Source organism: Sorex araneus, chromosome 10, assembly GCF_027595985.1.
Source record: "Sorex araneus isolate mSorAra2 chromosome 10, mSorAra2.pri, whole genome shotgun sequence".
NCBI classification, from domain to species: domain Eukaryota; kingdom Metazoa; phylum Chordata; class Mammalia; order Eulipotyphla; family Soricidae; genus Sorex; species Sorex araneus.
The window spans coordinates 9,894,414-9,904,831 of NC_073311.1; the positions used below are offsets into that span (position 1 = coordinate 9,894,414).

At 44.6% G+C, this 10,418-nt stretch overlaps 1 pseudogene; it reads left to right on the forward strand.

Moving 5' to 3' along the window:
- The first annotated feature begins 325 nt into the window (after positions 1 to 325).
- Positions 326 to 494, forward strand: LOC129399264 (U2 spliceosomal RNA; annotated as a pseudogene).
- The last annotated feature ends 9,924 nt before the right edge of the window (positions 495 to 10,418 follow it).

A 10,418-nucleotide genomic window follows, 5' to 3' on the forward strand; every position in this document is an offset into this window, starting at 1 on the left:
GAATCACTTTGTAAAATATGATTTTTGTAAAACATGAATCTTTGTGGACTAGAGCAATAGCACAGCGGGTAGGGCATTTGCTTTGCACGCAGCCAACCTGGCATTGATTCCTCTGTCCCTCTCAGAGAGCCCAGCAAGCTACCGAGAGTATCTGGCCCACACAGCAGAGCCTAGCAAGCTATCCATGTGGTATTCGATATGCCAAAAACAGTAACAAGAAGTCTCACAGTGGAGTTGTTACTGGTGCCCACTCGAGCAAATCGATGAACAACGGGACAACAGTGCTACAGTGCTATGAATCTTTGTAAAATATGAATCATAATAAATTGCTTCTCGGCCTTTTGGCTAAGATCAAGTGTAGAATCATAATAAAACCAAACAACTGTTTTTCATCTGTGCTTGTCAATCCATGAATGCTTAAATAACTCGGGGTATCTTCTCATATGCTTATATAGCTCTTATAATCCATCAGTATAATCCTCCTTATAATCTATGATAGTTTAGCTCCAGACTCATCACTGGAGTAGAATGGATTATGTTATTTTTATTTTTCAGATGAGAAAGTTGAGCTCAGAGGAAATAGGTAACTGAATTCTGCTGCTCGTGGCTATATGCTGGAGTCCTGGGCTCTGAATTCGAAGGTATGTGTGTGAAGATGGGAATAAGATTCTTTTTCAAAGTTCTCCTGATGTGGAATTCAAGTTTTCACCTTGCCTTGGTTCTCATTTTTGTTCTCAGTTTTTCTTGGGCATCAAAGGAGCACATCGTCTTTGCCTACCAGTTAGTCCTCCCGGTGAATGGACTTTGAATGTCCTTGAGGAGGTACAAGAAGGAAGTTTTGAGCCGGGTAAGGGGGTGCACCCTCAGAAGTTGTGAGATTCAGAGCAGTAAACCTTCTTAGGTGTGGGGTGAGGCTGTGCAATGTGGAAGAAAATTAATGCAAACAGGCCTGTGGAAGGTCTCCCCAAATGTACCACTCTGCTAACGGTCACTAGTGAGTTGGTGCCAGTTAGTTCTGACCTCGGCTAGACACGGACCGCGGTGATGCATGTACTTTCCGCACCTTATCCTCGGAGCGTCATCAAGATAATGAACGCTATTAGATGACCAGACAGAGAAGTCAATCTGGATGTATTTTATTTCTCGTGGTATTTGGAACGCTTTGCTTGATGCTTCTGTTTGAAGCGGTCGCTCAGATGCCGCACACATCACGTGGACCCGATCAGAGCCCACCAGCCTTCCCAGGGGCCCCGTTCTCAGGCCTGCGAGAGCAGCGCTGGTGGTGGGGCGAGCCTCCTCGGTGTGGGGAAGGGAGCGTGGAGGGCGCCCTCTGGTGGCGCTCGGGCCGTCAGCTCTGCTGCCAGCGGCTCCCTCTCCTACAGCCCTTTGAACCGGGTGTGAGGCTATTAGAAGAGTCTGAGTACACTTTCTGGCTACCTTTAAGTTGTTAGTTGATTCATCATAATTCCTGCCAAGCGGTTCTCAGGGGGCTCGGGACCACTCCCAGTGATGACATTTGTTTGGTCACCCAGGCTGGAAGGTTCAGTGCTGTGGCCCAGTGAGGTGATGCTATGCTACTCCGGGCCAGTAGTGTTGGGGGTCACTTGGGTCACCCTGGTGGCTCTTGGGGGCGCCTGCAGGTCTACACCTGCCTCAGGGAGCCACACCGTGCTGGGAGCTGAATTTGGGGTCTCCTGCACGCAAGAGATGTTCCCTGGCTCCGAGCTAGCTCCCTCTGATCACTTTTGATATCCACCCCTAAGCCTTCATGTCACATATTGGGGAATTTGAACTTTTCAGTGCTGTTAGAAAGTCTGAGTAACTCTAACTTATCTCCCAAACTGACATGTTGAGTAATTATTTTCATATTTCTGTGAAAAGCCTTACAAAATATCATTTGGCAATTAGATTAAAAAAAAAATACTTCTCTCACCTGGGTAGAATTTAAACAAGGCCCAGGCAATGGGAGTCTATTTTTAGTCCTGATTAATTATGAGGCCATGATAATTCCAAGTTCAGCAGCTTATGTGGAAGAGATGTGACAGCTGGATCTCAGGGCAGCCCGCGGTCAGAGTCCATGTCCTAAGGATAAAAACGCACCTCCCCGCCTCTGGGGAAGGTGTAGGGTGGCCATGTCCATGACGTTGCTATCAGCAGTGCCAGCCTGGAGCCAGCAGAAAGAGGAGAAACTGCTGAATCAGGGAGTGCAAACAGGGCAGGTCTCTCTGCAGTGAAAATAGGTCACTAATGACAGGTGGCCCGGAGCCAAAAGCTGGAGCCAGGCGCTCTGGCCTGTGGTGAGATCCACTTTACTAGAACTCCAGAAAGAAAGCAGCAAGCCTGCTCTCTGCATTTGCTTAGAACCATCGCCACAGGCTTGCAGAGTTTAGCACTCATACTGAGATCTTGCTCCCGCTGCCCCTTTGTTTCCCTAAGCGTTTAAGTGGTTTATTGTTTCCATCTACCATCTTCCCATTCTCATGCACTGAAATAGTTTTGTAGCAGCTCCTGCTCCTTCGAACAGTCAGGGTGATTTTTCCCCCTCCTTCTGTCTCTCTTCAAGTGCCTCAGAGGTAAGGGCAACTCGATCCTTTCTGATTCCTGTGTGGGTGACAGTGGGATGGTCAGTTGGATCTGGTCAGTTGGATCTGTGCTACCTGGTTTTCACAGAGCTCTGTCTGTGGTTCTAGGGCCAAGTGACAAGATGGCGTTCCTCTTCGCGCTGGGTCATGCCCCTCTGAACTTGTGTCACCTATGAATATTAGTAGTCCGCTCACTGAAGAAGAGCAATTACAGAAGAAAGGAAATGGTTAATGGGCCCTCCCGAAGCCTGATGTTACTCAGTATAGAGCTAAGATCAGAGACTCCAAAACCAAAGTGAGATTCCGCCTCATCGGCAAGGTCTGTGAAAGCACAGAGGGTTGAGCCTCTCCCCAAGATAACCGGCTTGGTAGGTCTGGATTAGGGGCCCTTGGCTGTCTTTGGTCACTGGTTCCCAGGTGAGCACTTAGAGAGGCACTGGCTGACTCAGGTACAGTGACCCCAACTCTGCCTCCTCACCAGCGATATCCATGCCGGCTGCTAGATGAGTATTTCCCAAAGTGGACACTACCACCCTCTAGCTGGAGCGATAGTGCAGCGGGTAGGGCGTTTGCCTTGCACGCGGCTGACCCAGGTTCTATTCCTCCATCCCTCTCAGACAGCCCAGCAAGCTAGCAAGAGTATCTTGCCTGCACAGCAGAGTCTGACAAGCTATCTGTGGCATATTCTACATATGCCAAAAGCAGTAACAGCAAGTCTCACAATGGAGACACTACTGGTGCCTGCTCGAGTAAATTGATAAGCAACGAGATGACAGTGACAGTGATAGTGATCCCAGGGCACTAGAGCAATCCAGAGGGCAGGATATAGTCTTAGATGCCATTGGGAGGCATTTTCTTTTTTCCTTTTAAAGAAAGTCAATTTCCAAGTCGATTTCAATTAAGTAATCATTTTTTTTTTTTCTAAAAAAGGGAGTGGTAGGCCAAATATATTTAGGAATGTCTGTTCTAAAGCATGAGCAGTTTAAGGGTAAAGATCCTGTCTCACCCAGCTTTTAATCTCCAGATTCGAGCATGGCAAATGACACAAGGAAATATTAAATGTTGATTGAATATATGACTGGATATTGTCAGCTGAGCTTAGCAGAAGAAGTAGGTTTTTCTGAAGGTCTGGGAAGAATTTATGGGCTATTGTTTGCATTAAGAGTAGATAGTTAAATCCCACTCTCATCCTAGAAAGCCCCATGGAACAAGGAGAATTTAGGCAACATATTCTTAGGTATGGTCAGGTTGAACAAGAGGAGTTAAGTTTCAAGCAGAAGAAGGTGTTTGGTAAGGAGTCTTGTTTGTGACTTAGATAATGGCAGGTATCCACAGGTGATCTGCTGACTGCCCCTAGAACTCGCTTCCTGGCATGTGCTCATGGTGCAAGGGAAGAAATGGTTCTTATATCAGAGAAAGGTTTCCAGTGCAGCATGTATCTTAAAGACGTAAAGATGCTGGGAAGAAATGTGTAACTCTTGGAGTCTGGCTCCCGGAACACTTTAACTGTGTTTATTCCGTTGGATGGGAACAAAGGAGAAACAGAGCTTGAGTCAGGTTTGGCCGACCCCCTAAAAATAATGCTTGTCCTCTCCCCATACCCACCCCACATTTTACACTTAATCAATATCATCTTGCTGTAAGTTTTCAAAGGAGACTACTCCACACTTTTTTTTTTGCTTGGAATGTTTCCCTTCCAAGCAGATCGAGTCTGGATAACTTGAACTTAGCACTGATGACTTTACCTAACAGCTGCCTGATTTTCCTCCTCCTCTTAAATAGGGGCAATGACTTGAAGTGCTCAGGAGCTTCTGATCATTCCCGATGGTCCTCAGCCTGGTGGTGAGGTACTTGGTCTGGGGTCCTGGGGGAGAAGTAAGTGCTGTGACCGGGATAGGACTTATGGCCTCACACATGCTAGGCAAGTGCTCTACCACTCAAGCCATCTCCATACCCTCAGGAGCCACCGCTTACAGGAAGTGTCTTTTGGTGTCTCTTCTCTGAATTTAATTTTGTTTAGTCACTATGATTTATAAAGCTGTTGGGAACAGTTTCAGGCAGTCAATATTCCAACTCCAAATCCACCACGTGTGTCAGTATCCCTTCCCGAGATTCCTTTGCTCTTCCAAGCGTCTTTAGGAAACTTAAAAATAAAACTTTGCTTATTTCAATTTGGGTTACAATCTTGCACTAGTCTTAACTCTTGTGGTCTTGATGTTACCTATTTTCCACATTACTGACATATTTTCTGCATTCTTATACTATCTCCCATGAAAACCCCACTCACTCATTCAGCAATTATCTAGAGTTCCTGCCATATGCTAGTTGCTGGAGATACAAAGATAGATATGACATGACTCTTCTCCTTATGTAGATAATTGTCTGGTGAAGGGAAAGAGATGTGTAAATAACATACAAAGTTCAAAATCCTGCTTTGGAAATAAACATTGGACACTATGGGACGACATAGAAAGGATACCCAACTCCCAACTCAAAGTATCAGTGATAGTTTTCTAGGTGAACTATCATCTAAGCAAGATCTAGAGGGTTGATTAGAATATAGGCAAAGAGATAGGAGAAGAGGATGCCCAAGAGAGAGAAAGCATTTGCAAAAAGTCATTCTCTGTCAACAAGATAGTCTAGAAACAGATTTGGGGGAACTAAGACTCTGATTATTTTACAGTCTACCCTACCTGGGGCTGAGATCTCCAAGCCTGCTCGGATTTGGACTGGGCCTTCTCCAGCCAGACCCCCCATCTTCCAGTAGCTCACAGCCACACCCACAAACTGCCCCCAGCACTGTGTAATCCCACCAATGGCCAACACCCAGAGACTATAAAACCAAGCTCCCAGAAGCGCGTGGCCACTTGTAATAGTCTTGTTCTCCCTCTTGGAGAACCTGACAAGCTACCAAGAGTTTATTGCCTTCATGAGAGAATCTTGCAAGCTTCCCATGGTGTATTCATATTCCAAAATACAGTAAAAGATATATGTATACCTCTCAGAGAGCCCGGCAAGCTACTGAGAGTATCCTGCCCACACGGCAGAGCCTGGCAAGCTACCCATGGCTAATTCATTATGCCAGAAACAGTAATGATAGATCTCATTCCCCTGACCCTGAAAGAGCCTTCAATCATTGGGAAAGATGAGTAAGGAGAGGCTGCTAAAATCTCAGGGCTGATTGTAATAGAGACATTACTGGTGCCTGTTCAAATAAATCGACGAACAAAGGGATGACAGTGATACAGTGATACCCTACTCATAGTCTAGTAGCTGGAATATAGGAGAAAGCTAAGGAAATGTTTGTTGGTGAGAGAGTGAATCAATTAACCTCTTCTGAGATGACTGACAAGGATACTAGTAAATAACCACAGATGGCAATGGTGCTTAGAGAGTCGCCGTTTGTTGATTCAGTGACTCTCGCACGCTTTATCCTCTGTGATCATCAGTGGGTTAGCAGACATTAAAATTGCATGGACTCTATGTGCAGACGTATTTCATATTCTGAGAATGATTGTTGTTATGGTTTCCACGTAGCAGCGAAATATTTAAAGCCATGCTTTGAAAATAAACGTGCGATTTCTGAAAGGAAGACCGATGCAAACAAGGTTAGAACTGATTGTGCTTTTTACCAGACTGGAATCCAGAGAAACCAGAAGGCATTTTCAGAGACAGGCCTCTTCCTGAGCGCATAAACACTGATTATCGTCGTTGTTGTTGTTGTTACCACTATCAGTTGCCTCTTAGGATGTACTTAGCCATTAATGGAGCAGCAAGGAGTGTGCGAGGCCCACACACCTGCCCACAGGGAGCTCGGAATTTCTGAATCACCTTGGGAAAATGGGACATGATTAACTCAAAGCGAAGAGGTGATTTACATTTTCTGAATCAATGATAGTGAATAAAGTGCTGACTCCTAAGTACAATCTGCAAAGGAGTCTATGAAAGTGAAGAGCAGCCTTTTGCACTTTAGTCACTTTGGCATTGGGGGCCCTGCCCCAGGAAGTGGGAGAGGAGAGGGGAGAGGAAGAAGTGAGTGGAGAATGTGGATGACACGCGGAATCTCCCAACACACCCATAACCATGCTTGCTTGCCAGCCATTTAACTGCCAGTTGAGACTCGGCCAAAGTTACACCAGGGCTTAGAAAATTCCTAACCCACATGTTTCACCTCAACAGTCTGGTTCAACCCAGCATTCTCAACCAAGGGTCCAAGACTCACTGCCAATCCTCAAGTGTTGAAAGGTTGAAAATCACTAGTCTGCTTCTTGCTTGTAACTGCTGGTGCAGGGATGGGGATGTGGGACAGGTGCTGGTCCACAGAAAGGTTGCAGAATGCTGATTGAATTGGTGTGTGATAAAACCCAGGCACCAGACGTTTTTAGTTTCCCAGAGGATTCTGAGAGCCAAGACTGAGACCAAGTGGTAAGAGCAGACAGGTTAGGAGAGTCTCTTACCCACAAGGGCATGGCTCCTCAATTTCCACTCATTCCCCGCTGTGTTCTCTGTCTCCAGGACAAGGGAAGGGAAGGGAAGGGAAAGAAAGCAAAGGGATTCTCTAGATATAGTATCATATCGTCTGCAAATAGTGAGAGTTTGATTTCTTCCTTTCCTATCTGGATGCCCTTAATCTCTTTTTCTTGTCTAATAGCTATCGCAAGTACTTCCAGTACTATATTGAAGAGGAGTGGTGAGAGTGGGCATCCTTGTCTTGTGCCTGATCTCAGAGGAAAGGCCCTTAGTTTTTCCCCGTTGAGGATAATGCTTGCCGTAGGCTTGTGATAGATGGCTTCGACTATCTTGAGGAAAGTTCCTCCAAACCCCATTTTGACGAGGGTTTTCATCATGAAAGGATGTTGGATCTTGTCAAATGCTTTCTCTGCATCTATTGATATGATCATATGGTTTTTATCTTTACTTTTGTTGATATGCTGGATTATGTTGATTGATTTCCAAATGTTAAACCATCCTTGCATCCCCGGGATGAATCCCACTTGGTCGTGATGTATGATCTTTTTGATGAGTTGTTGGATCCTATTTGCCAGTATTTTGTTGAGGATCTTCGCATCGGTGTTCATCAGGGATATTGGTCTGTAATTTTCTTTCTTAGTGGTGTCTTTGTTTGCTTTTGGTATTAGGGAGATGTGTGCTTCATAGAAACTGTTTGGGAGATTTCTGTTTTTTCAATTTCCTGGAAAAGTTTGAGGAAAACAGGCAGCAGGTCTTCTTTAAATGTTTGGAAGAATTCGCCAGTGAAACCATCTGGGCCTGGGCTTTTGTTTTTGGGGAGGTTTTTGATCACAGCTTCAATTTCCTTAACATTGATGGGTCTATTCAGGTATTCCAAGTCTTCTTTGTTCAGTCTTGGGAGATTGTAAGAATCGAGGAATCCATCCATTTCTTTTAGGTTCTCCTGCTTTGTGGCATATAGACTTTCGAAGAAACTCTTAGAAACAATAGACTTATACAGTAAAGTTGCAGGCTACAAAATCAATACCCAAAAATCCATGGCCTTCATATATGCAAACAATGAGGCAGAGAAAAGGGACATAAAAAAAGCAATCCCATTCACAATCGTGCCCCAGAAAATCAAGTACCTCGGAATCAGCTTAACCAAGGAAGTAAAAGACCTTTACAAAGAAAACTACAAAACGCTACTCCATGAAATCAAAGAGGACATGAGGAAATGGAAACATATACCCTGCTCGTGGATAGGGAGAATCAATGTTGTCAAAATGGCAATACTCCCTAAAGCATTATACAGATTCAATGCGATCCCTATAAGTATACCCATGACATTCTTCAAAGAAATGGATCAAGCAATCCTAAAATTCTTATGGAACAACAGACGTCCAAGGATAGCTAAAACAATTCTTGGGAAAAAGACGATGGGAGGTATCACCCTCCCCAACCTCAATCTTTACTACAAAGCAGTAACAATTAAAACAGCATGGTACTGGAACAAAGGCAGAGCCGTAGACCAATGGAACAGGGTGGAATACCCTTACACGCAACCCCAAATGTATGATCATCTAATCTTTGATAAGGGAGCAAGAGATGTGAAGTGGAGCAAGGAAAGCCTCTTTAACAAATGGTGCTGGCACAACTGGACAACCACATGCAAAAAAATGGGTTTAGACCTTGACCTGACACCATGCACAAAAGTCAGATCAAAATGGATTAAAGACCTCAACATTAGACCACAAACCATAAGGTACATTGAAGACAAGGTCGGCGAAACCCTCCACGATATTGAAGATAAAGGTATCTTCAAAGGTGACACGGAACTAAGCAACCTAGTAAAAACAGAGATCAACAAATGGGACTACATTAAACTAAAAAGCTTCTGCACCGCAAGAGATACATTGACCAGAATCCAAAGACTATCCACAGAATGGGAAAGGATATTTACACAATACCCATCAGACAAGGGGTTGATATCAATGGTATATAAAGCACTGGTTGAACTCTACAAGAAGAAAACATCCAACCCCATCAAAAAATGGGGCGAAGAAATGAACAGAAACTTTACCAAGGAAGAAATACGAATGGCCAAAAGGCACATGAAAAAGTGCTCTACATCACTAATCATCAGAGAGATGCAGATCAAAACAACCATGAGATACCACCTCACACCACAGAGACTAGCACACATCCAAAAGAACAAAAGCAACCGCTGTTGGAGAGGATGTGGGGAGAAAGGGACCCTTCTTCACTGCTGGTGGGAATGCCGACTGGTTCAGCCCTTCTGGAAAACAATTTGGACGATTCTCAAAAAATTAGATATTGAATTCCCATTTGACCCAGCAATACCACTGCTGGGAATATATCCCAGAGAGGCAAAAAAGTACAATGGAAACCACATCTGCACATGTATGTTCATCGCAGCACTGTTTACAATAGCCAGAATCTGGAAAAAACCCGAATGCCCCAGAACGGATGACTGGTTGAGGAAACTTTGGTACATCTATACAATGGAATACTATGCAGCTGTTAGAAAAAAGGAGGTCAAGAATGTTGTAGTTAAGTGGATGGGCATGAAAAGTTTCATGCTGAGTGAAATGAGTCAGAAAGAGAGAGACAGACATAGAAAGATTGCACTCATCTATGGTATATAGAATAACAGAGTGGGAGACTAACACCCAAGAACTGTAGAAATAAGTACCAGGAGGTTGACTCCATGGCTTCGAGGCTGGCCTCACGTTCCGGGGAAAGGTCAACTCAGAGAAGCGATCACCAACTACATTGTAGTCGAAGGCCATGTGGGGGAAGGGAGTTGCGGGCTGAATGAGGGCTAGAGACTGAGCACAGCGGCCACTCAACACCTTTATTGCAAACCACAACAGCTAATTAGAGAGAGAGAACAGAAGGGAATGCCTTGCCACAGTGGCAGGGTGGGGTGGGGGGAGATGGGATTGGGGAGGATGGGAGGGACGCTGGGTTTACGGGTGGTGGAGAATGGGCACTGGTGAAGGGATGGGTTCCCGAACTTTGTATGAGGGAAGTATAAGCACAAAAGTGTATAAATCTGTAACTGTACCCTCACGGTGATTCTCTAATTAAAAATAAATAAATTTAAAAAAAAATAAAAATAAAAATAAAGTGGCAAAAAAAAAAAAAAGAAAGAAAGCAAAGGGAGACCATAAGGAGTGCGGGGATCAAACCCAGGCTGGTAGCATACCGGGTTCATGAAGTGGTAATATGATCCCTTTAAAGGTTTTATAAGGCGCAGATTGCACTTAGGTTGGCATGATTACCCTTACAATGAAAAGGGGACCATGGAGAGTGAGTTAGCTAACTATTTTTGAATGATGGGGAATGGGGGGAATGGGCTTA